This window comes from Mesocricetus auratus, unplaced genomic scaffold (assembly GCF_017639785.1).
Source record: "Mesocricetus auratus isolate SY011 unplaced genomic scaffold, BCM_Maur_2.0 Super-Scaffold_100010, whole genome shotgun sequence".
In the NCBI taxonomy this organism is placed as follows: domain Eukaryota; kingdom Metazoa; phylum Chordata; class Mammalia; order Rodentia; family Cricetidae; genus Mesocricetus; species Mesocricetus auratus.
This window is the reverse complement of record NW_024429194.1, coordinates 68316248-68332656: the sequence shown is the minus strand read 5'-3', so window position 1 is coordinate 68332656 and position 16409 is coordinate 68316248. Positions and strand designations below refer to the sequence as shown.

The window sequence follows — 16409 nt, the reverse complement described above, 5'->3', positions numbered from 1 at the left end:
GCAATAGAGGATCGTGAGAGTCAAGGAGCCAGCTCACATTTGCACATCTTTGGTTGTCAAAGTCAAGACTTGAACTCAAGTCCTCTGCTGCTTGGTCCAATGGCCTATTTATAACCACTAAAAATACCTAAAATAACTTGTATCTGTCTCAAGATGGATGTATGTCTCAAAAAACACATCCTTCAAAGGGCACAGCTTAATTACAACCCCCTAAATAACTGCTCTCTTCCTTTTCCTGTCCAATTTCAAATCTCTAAATTGTAAAGAACCGAGCAGGTGAACATCTGTCATTGGCAAACAGTGGGCTTCCTGCGAGCTTGCCTGCAGGTGGCTCTGTGTGGGGAAGAGAAGACAAGGCTGGTATTACTGTTTATTTTAGCCTTCGTGTTTGCTGTTTGTGTCTAGGTGCTGAACTGAACTCAATGTCTAGACCCAGGAGTTATCTTTGCTTATCTAAATTAAGAATCTGCTTTTAGGAATTTTTAGGTGCACTAGATTTCAGGAATATTTGGGGAACTTCTAAGTAGTGGCCTTTAAAATGTGCTTCGGTGGAAAGCTACGGAACACCATACCAAATCACGATTAGTGGAGGAGACTTTGGGGGGTGCAGCACTGTTCTTGCACAAGGTTGTGATGTAGGTGATGGCATAGTGCTCTCTCTACATTAATTAATGAATGGATGCAGACAACCTCAGTGTGTCCATAGCTTCTCTTAACCCCATTGTAGAGGTAGCTATTGCCCTTGTGATAGCAGCAGCAGCAGCAGCAGCAACGTGTGTGTGTGTGTGTGTGTGTGTGTGCGTGCGTGCGTGCGTGCGTGTGTGTGTGTGTGTGTGTGTGTGAGAGAGAGAGAGAGAGAGAGAGAGAGAGAGAGAGAGAGATTTGTCTGGGAAAGTGGTTGATGTGTACTGAGACATTTATGTCACCTTCTCAGCTTCCTTCTATGAGAATTCCTGCCTTTCATAGTCTCTGCTAGAAGGGACAGATTTGGCAGCCTGACCCACTGTATTACATTGGGAGTGACCCATGGACACCAGCTCTCAGATTTTATCATGCTTTGGGAGGGCTGAGGCAAGCATCAGAGCAAGCCAGAATCGGCTACAACCAGCATCCCTTTGTAGAATTTCTTAGTTATGACTAGAGGAAGTCAGTGTTTTTGGAGAGAAGAATTAGATATGACTTTAATCCCAGCACTCGGCAGGCAGATCTCTGTGAGTTCAAGGCCGAGCAAGTTCCAGGACAGGCTCCAAAGCAATACAGAGAAACCCTGTCTCAAAACAAACAAACAAACAAACAACAACAAAAACAAAACAAAAAAATCAAAGATGAAAGTGAATGACTTAGAATGCAGTTGTAGAGACCTTTCTCTCCCTAGTCTAGTGGCTGGGAAGCCCAGCTGGACTTTGCCTCTTCTTGTAGAGGTCTGTGAACTTGCTGGCTTTGTCTTTACAGTCAGTTCATCATTTTAATTTCAGTTACTTAGAACCGGGGTTGATTCCTAGCAACCAACTGCCTTTGGTTAAGGGGTAGTCCCTTCTCTTGGCCACCAGCTCTCTCCGGTCAGGAAAGAGACATCCTGCTCTCATGGGTCGTTTCCTGGCCTTCCGGGATCACTGTGGAGGAGCAGAATGGCACTCAGGCCACAAGCTGCACTAGGAACTGACGAGTCCCTGGACGCTTTTGACGCGCAGGGTAAGGGGCTCACTACTTACTGTTTCAGCCCCCACCCCCCACCGCACACGCACATTGCCAGAAAGAGCTGCTGTGGTCCCGTCAGAACCCTCCCGTTCTCCACTCTGCACACTCTGCATACCATACAAAGTCCTCTAGTGATGTGAGTGCCATGGAAACGCTGATGAGGGCCATCGTCTGTCATGGACTTTGCACCTTCATATGAGGACTACTCGTCCAAGTATTCTTCTGTTGGTGCCTGCCATACACACACCTGGACACTTGTGGGCACCTCTGAGCCTAATGTTCAGAAACACGTCTGTCCCCTTTGCCATACTTCCTGTACTCTGATCTGCCCTTGGGTTCTGCTAGAGGGACAGCAAATCATTAGTTTTTCCTTGAACAAAAGAAAGAAATGAAGGAACGGGATGAGGAAGGAAAAGAAAGGGAAAAAAATCCAAAGTTGGCTCACCCTCATTCACAAAGTGGTGACTAAAGGAGTCAGCGTCAGCTATCGGAAAGGGCTTCCTGAGCTAGCATGGCCTGCCATCTGGTTACTCCTAACTGCTGTGCCTCGGGCCAGAATCCACTCCCTAAAAGGCTTTGCAATGAAAACCCAGCAGCACACAGCACGTTGGAATTGGTGCAGATTTAAGCGTATTAACACAGTGGTCCTAAAGACCCATCCTGTGCAGGGTGTGAGGGTCACTGGGAAAGGGCCAGTCTAACAAATTCCATCTGAGACCAACAAGGGGAAGTGCTGTAATTTTAAAAGGTGGTGCAAGGGAGAAAGACTCCATGCGATAGGGCTTGGGTGGAGGGGTTTTTTTTTTCCCATTGGGGGGAAGTGGATAGGAAAAGGGGGAGGGGAGAGAAGAGACTGACCTCTGGGGACTGGAGTGGCAGAAGAGGAGAGGCAGGCAGACGAGAGAGAGAGAGAGAGAGAGAGAGAGAGAGAGAGAGAGAGAGAGAGAGAGAGAGAGAGGGAGGGAGGGAGGGAGGGAGGGAGGGAGGGAGGGAGGGAGGGAGGGAGGGAGGGAGGGAGGGAGGGGGAGGGAGAAATGGGAGGTGGGCAGGACCCTTTTAAAAGGGAATGTAGCACAGGTGGTGCTCTTAGTGGCTGTAGCTGAGGGCATATCTTGTCAGAACCCCAAGGGCAGGCCAGTGCAGATGCCTGAATAATAACAGGAAGTAAAATTTAAAAGGCCCATGCAGAGAACATCAGTAGAAACTGAGGACTATCCAAATACACTGTTTTAAGGGCCAGATGGCTCAATGGGCAAGTCACTTGCCTCCAAGCCTGACAACCTGATTGCTAACCCTAAATAGACATGGTGGGAGAAGAGAACTGACTTTGGGAGATTTCCCTCTGAATTCCATATGCGTGCTATGCCATGGACACATGTGCACACATATAAATAAATATAATAAAAATGTTTAAAATACCGTTTAGAAATATTTTCATTCATAAAAAACTGCTTCTCCTGACAGACCTATCATTGCCGTTTTATTCCTCTTTTCTGTATTATTAGAAGCAAGAATAATATTCTGAACACTGGGAAGTCACGCAGAAGTAAAAGAAAATGATGTTTTTGGCATGCTTTGTTCTCTACCATATTATGTCCTTGTCTTTTCTGGTACAATAGTAGGATTTATTTTCTAAACATCCCTGCTTTGCAGAATGAATCACTGTGGATGTTGGGGACCGGATGAATCATCCATCCATCATCCTTCCTTCCTTCAACCATTGTCCTTGTTTTCATTTTTCTTTCCTACCCCAATCATTCTATTAAAAGAGACACCAGGTGTTCTTCTATTTAAAGCTCCTCCACTTCAGTTGTATTACTTGGATCATAAGTAATAAGGTGCAGTTGCTATTAACCTTGTCATGGCTCAGAGCCTATGAAAAATATTTCTCTGCAGACTTGAGTTACGTGCAGTCTACCGCAGCATCAGCCAGGTGCCTTCCAAATGGGAGGTCAGTTTAGGAAAGAAGGGTTGGAGAGAACATGTGATGGTTGTGTTGATGAATCTGTTTCCTCTTTGCTTGGTATTGAAGTAAGCATCAACTTCAAAAGTTGTTTGGCCATCTTGTCTCAAATATGGAGACTCAAATATATCTAAGATATGTTATTTATTATATTAATTTGGGGACACAGTTGTTTATTTTTTGTATTCTTTTCAAAGGGAATACATATAGGTAGTTGAGAAAAAATACTACTTGGAACTGAACTAGGTACCTCGGCAGGGGCACTGGTTACCATGGTGGTGCTAGTGTGTTGAGTGGCTGTCACTGATGTGGTCATCTTGTGATTCAGCTTCCCTTTCAGTAGAAGATTCCTCCAGGGCCTCATGGCTCACTTTAATTCTCATTGACTGACCCTATAACTTATTATTTGATGCAAGACACGCAACACAAAACCTCCCAATCATGGGTTTAACAGCCCATTGCTCAGAAGCAATTGGGTATCCAATGCAATCATCATGAATCCCCTTAATTTCTCCCATCCTGACTCTGTCACTAGAGGAAACTATGGGTTGAGTCAAAATTTGAGTTTATTACTCATTATTCCCAAAAGGAGAACTCACAGAAATAACTTGTCTCCTCCATCTAAGGTACCCTAGTCTTGACTCCCACATAGTTTCTGGGGAGTTAAATCTAAGTTATCATTTGACCACACCCCTGCTCATACACCACTAACTCAGAGGCCTAACACAATATTTGTGCATCATTGGCTTTGAAGTACTTGATGTCAGTCCACTGCTTGGAAAACTCTAATGAGCATGATGCCAAGTGGAGGTTTTCAGATAGTATATCAAAAAGAGTTTTCATTATGCTTTGCCATTTTTTTTTGGTGCAGAGATGGTGGATTTCATTACCATTCCCACCACCCCCACCCCAATACTGTATTAAATGGTTCTTCAGTCAGCACACAGCCAGTATGGAAAGACTGTGATGTCAAGAGATTCTGTGTTTTATTTTAAGGTCAACAAAGTACAACAAATTAGAGCCATAATAGTGTCGGTTTTGGTAAGAAATGATTGATTCCTGGCAGTTTCCCATTGCTTAAGCTGAAGAGCACTGGGGTTGAATTCCAGCCTAAATTCCACACACATGTATTGTTGAGTGACAGGCAGGTTCCTTAACATCCGAGTCTTGGTTTTTGAAATCAGAATAACACATGCTATGTGGAATTGATGTGATGATTAGCAATTACATATAGAAATACTGGGTCTGGCCTGACAGTAGTGGCACACACCTTTAATCTCAGAACTTGGGAAGCAGAGGCAGGAGAATCCCTGAGTTCAAGGTCAGCCTGGTCTACAGAGGGAGTTCCAGGATAGCCAGGGCTACACAGAGAAACCATGTCTCAAAACAAGAAAGAAATACTGGGTTTGAAAGTATTAAACATTCAAGAAACAGTTAATAATAGAATACTGTTACAAACCTAAAATAACGTAGAGTTCCTTTGCTTTTCCCTGGCAATTTCTGCATATATGGCAAAGATGACGGTTGCTATGGTAGAGAGAAATGGAAAATGTTTGTTTGGCAAGCATGACTTTAAAAACCCAAAGCTTTAAAGAGCTGTCCATCCTGTATGCTCTGGTATGCCCTAGTAAGGCCACAAATACAGTTTGATATGCTCAGTAGAGGGTCTAAATAGGAAATGTACTGAAGCAAACCAGGAACAGAGTTTTTTTTTTAACTCAAAGCACTGAGCAAACTTTCTGAACTTTGGCAGAGGAATTGGACTGACTGGATCTCCACGGTTCTTTGAGTTATTAATAGTGACTCATTTTGCCATTTTTCGAGTAGATATATATTTGTATGTTGCCAAGCAGTGTTGGTGTGTGGAGACTTCCAAGGCTTGATGGTCTTTGGAAAACTGTTTTGTCCTGGGAGAGAACAGGGTGAGGAGGTGTCTGTCATCTATGGCATACCCAGTAAATGTTTCTGGGTACTGCTGCTGTGCCTAGAACATGGCTCCATCTGCTTGGCCAGAAGCCATGATGAAGTCACGAGTTGAGCAACAGTAGTAATTGGAAGCTATTTATGACCATTGTAATGGTGAAGGTCTCTATTAGAAGGCTGTGTTTACATGCCGAGCAGCAGAATATGTCCATGAATCATTCCCACAGTAATGTTTGGTCAAACTTATCAACCAAGTCAAGGAAATCCAAGCAGTTAGCATCAATGTTGTGATTAACATATCCCCAGGCTAGCTCTCCCTTACTGGTGTTCCGCTTCTGAGAGCAAACTAACTCCCATACTCTGCCATGCAGCCTCCCTTCCCTGCCCACCATGCAAGCTACTCTATAGCCCCTCCAGACAAAGCATCAGGTAAGCAAAAAATAAAATAAAATAAAAAGTCTGGGGACAGAGCACCTCTGTGCATAATTAAGAAAGTGTATTTTTAGCACACGTTTATTGTCTCATTGTCATTGCTCCATTATGTGGCTTCAATTAGTGACCCTGATGATTCATTTGTATCGTGATCAGTAAAACCCTTTCATTTGTCCATTTAGAGGGACTTGAGGTTTTAGTTAATTATCACTTCCTGAGAGCCTGAAGGTCAGACTATTTCCTTTTGTTTCATTCAGAAGTTAATCCCCTCATTAAGGGTGATAGAAAATGAATAATTAAATATGTGCCATTTTCATATTTCAGGTAATGAGAGGCCCTCAGATCCCAGAGGACACCACAAGAGAAGTCAGCAAAGAGCTGAAGACTCCAGCAACCATGTGAGTGTTCAGTACAGCCTTCTGGTGGGAAAGCTTCCATTAATGTACTTCCCCTAAACTGAAGCCAGATGAAAATACTACTTACAGGACTGGGTCCTGACTCTCGTAGACTACTCTGACCAAAACACCTAACAAAACCAACTGGGACAGGAAGGTTTATTTGCACTCAGAGTTTCTGAGAGACCACAGTCTGTCTTGGTGGCAGGAGTGTGAGAGATGAGGAAGCAGAGGCAACTAGGCTAGAACTGGAGGTGAATGTAGCCTGCAGAGGCCTGCCCTGGAGGACCTCCTCTTGCCTTCTAGGCACCATCTCCTAAAGCAGTGGTTCTCAGCTGATGTGTCATGATACATCATCTCCTAAAGCAGTGGTTCTCAGCTGATGTGTCATGATACACCATCTCCTAAAGCAGTGGTTCTCAGCTGATGTGTCATGATACACCATCTCCTAAAGCAGTGGTTCTCAGCTGATGTGTCATGATACATAGTCTCCTAAAGCAGTGGTTCTCAGCTGATGTGTCATGATACATCGTCTCCTAAAGCAGTGGTTCTCAGCTGATGTGTCATGATGCACCATCATCTCCTAAAGCAGTGGTTCTCAGCTGATGTGTCATGATACATCGTCTCCTAAAGCAGTGGTTCTCAGCTGATGTGTCATGATGCACCATCATCTCCTAAAGCAGTGGTTCTCAGCTGATGTGTCATGATGCACCGTCATCTCCTAAAGCAGTGGTTCTCAGCTGATGTGTCATGATACACCGTCATCTCCTAAAGCAGTGGTTCTCAGCTGATGTGTCATGATACACCGTCATCTCCTAAAGCAGTGGTTCTCAGCTGATGTGTCATGATACACCGTCATCTCCTAAAGCAGTGGTTCTCAGCTGATGTGTCATGATGCACCGTCATCTCCTAAAGCAGTGGTTCTCAGCTGATGTGTCATGATGCACCGTCATCTCCTAAAGCAGTGGTTCTCAGCTGATGTGTCATGATACACCGTCATCTCCTAAAGCAGTGGTTCTCAGCTGATGTGTCATGATACACCGTCATCTCCTAAAGCAGTGGTTCTCAGCTGATGTGTCATGATACACCGTCATCTCCTAAAGCAGTGGTTCTCAGCTGATGTGTCATGATACATCGTCTCAGCAGTGGTTCTCAGCTGATGTGTCATGATCCCCCTTGGGCATCAAACGACCTTTTCACAGGTATCACATATCAGATATCTTGCATAGCAGATATTTGCACTATGATTCATAACAGTAGCAACATTCAGGCAGTTATGTGACCCATTCACACAGTTATGAAGTAGCAATGAAATAATGTTTATGGTTGGCAGTCACAACATGAGGAACTATATTCAAGGGTTGCCTCGTTAGAAAGGTTGAGAACCACTGTCCTAAAGGCTCAAATAATACCGAAATCTGGGTGCTGAGTACTGCAACTATGAGCCTAGGGTGGGGGGCATTCTGCATTCAAACCATAGTTGCAGTGAACCCTTGCCATTACAGGCTCTCTCAGGGGGTATGATCATGGTAACTACAGACAGAGGCGGCTCAAGCATTAAGTGCAAAATGAATGAACAGTGCCCAGTGCAGTCAGCCATCAGCACGTGCTGTGTAGCCACAAAGAGCTTCATGATGACCCAGACAAAATGAGCTGAGTGATGTCGGTTGCTGGCCTCAGCCAAGCATCCACTTGTAGAGTGGTGAGTTGGCTTTGATTCACTGGGCTGAAGATTAAGGGTAAATTGTATTAGGCCCTGGATAAAACCCACATCTTTAGGGTGTGAGGGAATCCAACTTCAACCAAATCTTTCAATGATGATCAAAGGATCTTTTGGAAAGTGGAAGCTACAGAAAATAGAGGATAGATGTGGCCCACACGGCCACAGCTGTGGAGGGGAGGCACAGCCCCCCACAACAGCCTCCAAGGTACAGTCTGAATTCCTACCACACTGACGGACACCATCCGTCACCACAGCCCTCCCTTTACATGTCGTTGTTACAGGAAGCCCACTGAGCCTAGACCACCCCAGTGCTGTTCTGCGGGGACCAGTTGGGTCAGGCCCTCCTCTGTCTCCTGTCACATCTCACTGTTTTTCTTTAAGGGATCATAAGCTCATCCCAACTAAGAGTGTACTCGATCCTGCTGAGGAAGCCCTGGTCCTATTAGGAAATGTCAAGGTGTCTTGTTGGTTCCTTTGATTTGTTTATTCAAGATGCAGAAAGTCCCCTAAAGGAAGGACAAGCCTGGGCTGAGTCTAAAAGATTCAAGAGTTGACTGACAATGGCAAGCCGGGGGTGCTTTAAGTGAGGAAGCCATATGGAGTCTGGGAATGACACAGACGTTAGCTCCAGAGGGGAGAGATGGTGGCTAGGAGGGCTCAGATTGGCCGGTGGGAAAAGGGTCTAGGAGTTGGACCAAGATGTCAGTAAAGATGGTGGAGGGCAAAGAAGAAACTAAGTGCACACTTGGTTAGGTATTTTCATAGGAAGAAGAAGAGGGGGACAAGGTCTGTGGTAATGCAGCCCTGGAATGAAAAGGAAAATAAGATGTATTCAAATAGATCATTGATTATTTGGAAAAGGGGTGGCAATTACTGCTCAGAAATGGATCTTAAAATTTGCCGTGTCATTCATTATTTCACTCAAAGTAGTCAACCTTAGACTTTTGTAGGGAAAATATGCTGCTCCTTTGCAAGAGGGTCTAGGAAGCAGCATCTCTAAACAGCTCCTGCAAAATGAGTGTCAGAGGGCAAGAGTGTGGGAGCCTCAGAAAGAGAGGCCAAAGGGCTGCCGCCTTTCAGAGGAGCAGGCACGCGGATGGGTGCTGAGTGACACAAGCAGTCATGTGGCAATCTCATTTCATCCACAGATGGAAATACTTTCTAGTCTTTGGAAAGCACTGGCTGGTGGAGTTGGGAAGTAGTGTGACATTTTAATTGAACAATGTATATCACTGTTAGAGAACTAAACCTGGACAACTTCTGTTTCACTGTGTCATGTTCCAGAGGAATGAACAGGACAGAAGAATAAAGCTTCCACCCAGACCCAAACGTGTTTGACTCACTGCTACAAGGTAAGAGCTTGGACTCACAAGAGTCCTGGATAACTGTTCATTGGCTACAATAATAGAGGCAATGTCAGGAACTGCTTCATTGCATTTCTCCTTATGCTAAGCATTACTTTTCTCTGTAGAATTAACTAGCTGTGAAGTTAGCCTTGTTGACATCTTCACTCAGAGGTGTGAGTTGCCCAGTGGGAAGGAAGGAGGTAGCTATGGCAAAGTATAGACTTCACACAGCCCCAGCCCCCTCTTAGTGGTGTTAAGGTTGGGTGAATCCCAGGCAGAAGTATCAGCAAATGTTGTTCTCTGGTCCATCATGTGAGATAGTGGGCCTATATCCAGAGAGTCCAACACCCCTCCCCCCAGGAATCCCTTCTCCATCTTTGAGGGAGGCCTGCCCCCAGCACTCCTACTCAATTCTGTTCTCCCTGTTACCATAGTTTTGTGTGTTGAAGGCCTGGCTCCCTGGCTAGGGATACTGTTTGGACAGGTTCTGGAAGCTTAAGAGATGGGGCCTAGCTGTAGGAAATAGGTCACTGGATTTCTGTCTTGCTTTTCTGCCTTGCCTGTCTCTCTGTCAGTCTCTAACTCTCTGTCTGTCTCTTCTCCCCCCACCCCACCCTCTTGGCCACTCTTGGGTGAGAAACTCTGATTTATCATACGTTTCTGCTGTGACTTCCTGCCCTGGACTGAGACCATGCACCCAAACAAGTATTTTCTCCTTCAGATAGTTTCTCGGGTATTTGCACAGCAACAGAAGGCTACAGAACACACCCTTCCTTCCAGTTCTCCATCTCTGTCCACGTAAAGCCTAAGAGAAGAGGATCCTGTCAAGACACGGGGTCCGTTCCTTCTCTCTCGGCTCCTGTCCTTTCTCAGTCACCGCCTTTCACCCGCTTGTCCTCACTTCAGGCAGACACTGCTAGGCCCTGTTTCATGGTCCCCAGGTTGCAGCCTTCTCTCCCTCAGACATGTGCCGTTTCCCTCATACTGAGAAGGGATGACCCCCAAACCCACCCGTTCTCCTTCAGATTCTTCTCCCCTGGCTCCAGGAGCCCTTCCCAGTGAGGATACAGGAAGACATCAGGAGACGGTATGGAGCTTAATTTGGAGACCGCTGACAGAGGCCCTGTAAAATGTGCATAAAGCAAGCGCGTGTGCCACTGAGAGTCTCTGGAAGGCTGTGAAGATTTAGCACAAGCCAGTAAAGTGCTCACACAGTGTGGTTTTCACTGGCCTCTTGTTTCGTGAAGCACAGACCACTTAAGAGATCCGCCTGCATGCCTGGCTTGATGATAGGATTTCCAATCTGAAATTGTACCAAACAAATAACGGCGCTAGGTAATCAGTTTCCCATGCTTGGTTCTGCTCTTCATGTAATATTCATATCAAGACTTCCTGAAAACTTTTAGCGTTTTAGAATTCCTTAGACCCAGCTCACTTTATGACAGTCTTTAGTGCTCTGGCCATCAGCGCCATCCTTTGAAATCACCGTGTCTCTGCCGTGTATTCCCTGGATGGCCGTTAGCGACGGGGCCAGTCGGATCGTCTGATTCTTTTGTTTGTCTGTTTCATTGCTCTTTCTCACAGTGTTCCTTAATTTATGATTCTAACCTCACAATATTCTAGGGCTGACTTTTATTGAATTTTGCATCAGGACTAAAGGTGGCTTTTTTTTGTTGTTGTTTTGTTTTCAGCTACTTGTGCCAACACAGATGCTGAACAAATCACAGGAAATTAAATCATGTTTTTTAATTTTCTGCTCATAGTCTACTCCCTACTGCCGCCGCCCCCGCCCCCACACCCCCAGCACCTTCTTTTGAGACTGGTCTGGTGTATATAGTTGAGTATGGCCTTGAACTTCCGATCCTCCTGTCTGTACTTCTTGAGTGCCAGGATTGCAGGCATGAGCCAGCCACCTGTTTTATGCAGTGCTGAGGATAGAAATCACAGCTTTGTACATGCCAGGCAAGCCCTCTGACAGTGAGCTAGAACCCTAGCTAGCCCCAGGCCTCCCTGGTCTCCATGGTAACAAAGCCCACTTCCGTTATCAGACAAGGTCATAAGGTCCAAAGGAGGCCAGTTCGAATCCTTCTCCAGATTGTTCCTACAGGTGTGCTGAGAGGTTGTTGACTGTGGAACAGAGGAGTTAGAGGCAGAGATGAGAGACCAATAAAGAGAAGCCCAAAGCAGGCGCGCCATCCTCAGGCATCCCCTGGACCAGTCCTCTGTGGCTTTTCCTGTGGATGCGGTATAGGAGACTTATACCCACTTAAGTGACCTTGAGCCAGTAATTACTGTTATTTGCTAATAACAACTCCACATTGACACAGAAATAAAGCACGTAAGTATAAATGTACTTAACCTGTGGTAGGGCCGCCTGGAAAATTCTTAAACTGAGGTTTTTGTTTCCCTGGTTAATTTCCATGAAGCAATTCTTAGTTATACCTCGTACTCTGATTTCTTGTTTGGAGTTAGGGACAGGGAGTGACTGCCAGTCTTCATATTCTTTGTATTAATTCGTGTTAATGAAAGCTCTAGAGTTCTGATTGGTGAATGCTCAGGTCCAATGTTACCTGTCAAGACGCAACTGTGATTGCATCAAGAGGCTGGGATGTTGGTTGGGGTCGGTGTTAGCATTCAGACATTATTCCTGCCCTCCCCCTGTCACGGGGCAGGATGCACTTGTCAAGCATTCAGGCAAATACTTAGTCAGGGTCCTATAAGCTGTACGTCACTACATACTTAAGTTCATGTGCTGTGTGGCTAAGTAAGGCTCTGTAGGCATGCCCAGAGGCCCCAGTTTTTTTAAGTAAGCTCTGCCCACTCCTCTGTCTCTTCATCTCTTCCCTTTCCCAATTGACCTTCACGACCTCCTCTTAAGGCCCCTTCCCATCAATAAACTTCTTCTTAGATTTGTTGTCTATCATGATTTGTTGGCTTCTGCTAAACTACAGCAGTCAGTCTTACGTACATCTCTGTGGACAACTGTGTCTCCAGGACAGGGCCACCTGATGCTCTGCCAGAAGCAAGGGGAGGAGGCTCTTCTGTCCCATTCTCTGGGTCCTCTGAAAGAAGGCAACCCGAAGTGCCAAAATTTAAGAGGGCAAACTGAGGTGAACTTGTTCTGCATTTTCTCAATTTCTCAGAAGAATGAAAAGACCCTGAGCCCAATTTAGAGCATGAGGGAAGATAGCAAAAGTACCTGACAAAAAACAACCTAAAAAAGGAGAGAGTTCATTTCCGTCCACAGCTGGAGGGTGCATCCATCATGGCGGGAAGGTCATGAGAGGAGCTTTGAGGCAGCTGGCTACATCTCCTCCACACTCAGGAGGGGGGTTGCTCAGCTAGTCACATGGCATCCACATTCAGGAAGGTGGGGTGGGTGTTCTGGGGTGTAGTGGCATCTTGTTCCTCCAGTAGACTTGAGGTAATGGCCTTAGGGTGTGGCTTCAGTGTGTAGATGTGACCCCTTATAAGGAAGAGGAGGGGCTCACTTGAGCTCTCTTGGTTATGGGCAGAGCATCCTGCAGGGCAGACATTATACCTCCAGGAGCAGAAGACCTCGGTAATTTACAGTCATTGTGTGAGTGCTCCCCACACACTGGGGGGGGGAGGGAGCTGGTGCTCAGCTGACTTTCCCCTTGTTATTCAGTGTAAGACCACAGCCCATGAATGGTACTGCCCATATTTAGTATGCATCTTCCCACCTCAATTAACCTAGCCAATCAGTTCTTCCATTGGCATGGTCAGATCTCTTATGTGATTCTAGAGCCTGTCAATTTGAACTATTATGGAGGACTGGGACGGGGCCCCTGACACAAGCCCAAGATCTGCAGGATCCTAGTAGAAGGTATAGTAGTTTGTAATAAGCTCATAGTGAGTGGTACTGTTAGGTGTGGCTTTGTTGCAGTAGGTATGGCCTTGTTGGAGGAAGTGTGTCACTTTGGAGGGTTATGTCTCATATGCTCAAGCCACGCCCAGTGTCTCAGACTACTTCCTGTTGCTTGCTAAAGATGTAGAACTCTCCAGCATCATGTCTGCCTGCATGCCACCATGTTGCTCCAATTAAATGTTTTCCTTTATAAGAGAGGTTATGGTCATGGTGTCTCTTCACAGCAATAGAAACCCTAACTAAGACAGAAGGTGTCAGTGTGAGCAGGGCCTTCTCCCTCCACTCATGTTCACCAGGGGCGGCACAGGTCCCAACATGCAGACAGGCCAACAGTGACCTTGGCAGGGCAGGGTGCAATGTCTCAATGAGGAAAGGGACAAGGCCTTGAGATTCAGCCCAGGTGCTGAGGTCCCCTCACCTGGTCTAGCCTCCAGCTCTTTACCAGTTCCACAGACATCTCTTTAGGGTCAGCCTTCTGGGAGAGGAAGCTGTTGGAAAGCAGTTTTCACTCCAAAGGCTTCTCTTTTAAAAACTCCCAAACCAGAAAAATCGGGACCATTTCTGCCAATTGCAAGCCGAGTGTCCTCAGGAAAGCCATTTAACCTTCCCAAGTCTTAGTTGCTCTTATGTAAAATTAAAACAACACAGTTACCTTCTAGGGTTGCTTGAGGACAAGATCATTATGAGAAAGTGAGACGCTGTTCAGACAGTGAGCACTCAGAATGTAGCAATGTCTAGCAACCAAGCTGGCCAGGCCCTTGCTACCAGGGGTGAAGCTTGCATGGTGGTGGTGGTGGGTAGGGTCGAAGCTTGTGTTCTGTTGTTGGAGTGGGCCCTGGGGAAGGGCAAGGACAAGGACAGATAGCAGGGAGAGCAGCTTGAGCACCGCTGCCCTTCCCAGAGCTGGTACGCAAGCAAACTGCGCATGCACTAAACGAGGACCCACCTCTGCTGATTCAGCAGACTCAAGGGAAAATCCATTATAGGGACCATGAAGGAGAGGAGTGTTTTCTATCAACTTCCTCTCCCACAATCCATCGTACCTACACATTCCTGACGCTCAGATCTGAAAATGACACACTTTCCAAATACGCACCAGATCACCCACATCCTCGCATCTTCGTTCATTTGATGATCTGTATTTTGCTTCCTGTTAATCCAATAAAGGAAATTGAAGTTTCCTTAATCAGATGAGATTAAGTCTCTTTCCATGACTTCCCATTTCCTGTCAGGCCCTTCTCTGTTGAGTCAAAAACAGGCACGGGTAGAGGTTGGTCCATTGTGAAGTTTGATTTCCCAGGCCACAGGTACAGGAAAATATAAGGTAACAGCACCAAAGATTTGAGCTCTTCAGTTCAAAAGCCACACACAGCATAAAGGAATGTGCTAGGATTCTTTGAAGTTTGATCTATATAACTTCAAATTTCAAAGAGAAATACATTCCACCTCCCACGGACTTTGGGCTTTAGAAGGCTGTTTTGTTTGTTTGTTTGTTTGTTGTTGTTGTTTGTTTTTGTTTTTTTAGAAAATTGAGTTTTGGTAGAACTGAAAAGTCCACTTAACATTTTGGTTGTGTTAATAATAGAGGTCCATGCCCTGCCATGAGCCTCCTGTTTCAAAGACTTTTCAAAGACACAAAGATGGTGTCTCCTTGACTGCTGGAGAGTCTGTATCCTCATGAAAGACGATTGTAGAGGACCATCTCTGGAACAGTAGCAGTGTGGCCATAGACTTCTCTCACCTCAGAGAAAATAAATGCCTGTTGAAATTTTCTATGTATTGTTTTTCATTGGTGTATTTTAAAATTGTAATCCAATAACAAAGGCAAAATATATACTGTGTGTTTGAGACAGGGTCTTATAGGGTCCAGGGTGGGCCTGAACTCCCCTAACCCATGTACCTCTGACCTCAGCATGAATCTTAATCTCGAGTGTAGGAGTCTTAGTTGCCTTCCCATCGTCACATTGCCATTGCCACCATCCATCTACGGGACTCATCTCATTTTGCAAAACTGAGACTCTACACACACTGAATAAAAACTTTATGTTCCCCTCCCCCCAACTCCTGACAACACCATTCCACTTCCTGCCTCTGAATTGGCCTCTTCAGGAAAATTGAACCATTTGGTGTTTATCTGTCCCTAACTGGCTTCCTTCCCTCAGCGACCCAGCCCCTAAGGAGAGGGCTAATACTTCCAAGTCTTCTATGTGGCCAGCCGAGCCTGTTCAACCCCCAGATGTCTCACTGTGTTTGCACAGCTTCTTAGTTCTGACTGGATGGAATTTCGCATGTAGTGGTGAGGAAACTTCACTCACAAATGCTCTGAACCCATCCATGGGCACCGTGGGCCTTCAAGAGCACCTGTAACATCACTCCAGGCTAAATTAGGAGACTAAAACAAGGGATTGTTAATCTAAGAATAGCCTGTCCTACACAGTGAGACCCTATTCAAAAAAAAAGGAAGGGAGAACATGAGTGCACCCATCCCATCCACAGGGCCCAAAAAACCATTTGTGGAGGTGGATCAGCTCCTCCTCCACAGAGGCCAGCCGAGAAGGAGCCAGCCTGACTCAGCTTTGGCCAACCCCCAGCCCACGGGGGCTCTGTGCTTGATTATGGGTGTGTGTTGCCATCTGGTATGTGGGTAATAGTGGTAAGAATGGAGACTCAGACTCCCTGTGTCACGTTTTGCTATTATTTTATTGAACACTTGTCACGCAGCCAGTACTGCACCAGTACAACACCAAACCTGGCATTATTTGATCTGCTCCCTGTCTGTTATTCAAGTGACATCTCCGGCAGGCTGGCTTCATGGCATCCCTCCCTGGTCACTGGAGAGTAACTTCCTTCTAAGGACTTTCAGAGATGTATCAGTTGGTCAAGAAGCTGTTCAATGGAATTCTCTTTCCCTAGGACTCTTCAGGCAAATTTCTGTGTATTTCATTACATTTTTAATCTGGAAGAAAAAAATGCATGTCCAGAAAAATCTGGAAGAATATGCATGTCACCATATTCCATTCATTACCCTGGCTGTCTCTGT

The 16409-nt window shown here is 45.7% G+C and overlaps 1 long non-coding RNA gene across 2 annotated transcripts in view; it reads left to right on the top strand.

Annotated features, from left to right (window-relative positions):
- The window catches only part of LOC121142894, a 126926-nt gene that overhangs the window by 12213 nt on the left and 98304 nt on the right, over positions 1–16409 (top strand). Inside the window, exons 3-5 of one of the 2 annotated variants that reach the window (XR_005880023.1) lie at positions 6341–6414; positions 9419–9486; positions 10506–12697. This is a non-coding gene — a long non-coding RNA (uncharacterized LOC121142894). Of the gene's footprint in view, positions 1–6340; positions 6415–9418; positions 9487–10505; positions 12698–16409 lie in introns of those variants that run through there. The other variant, XR_005880022.1, reaches the window with a different exon arrangement.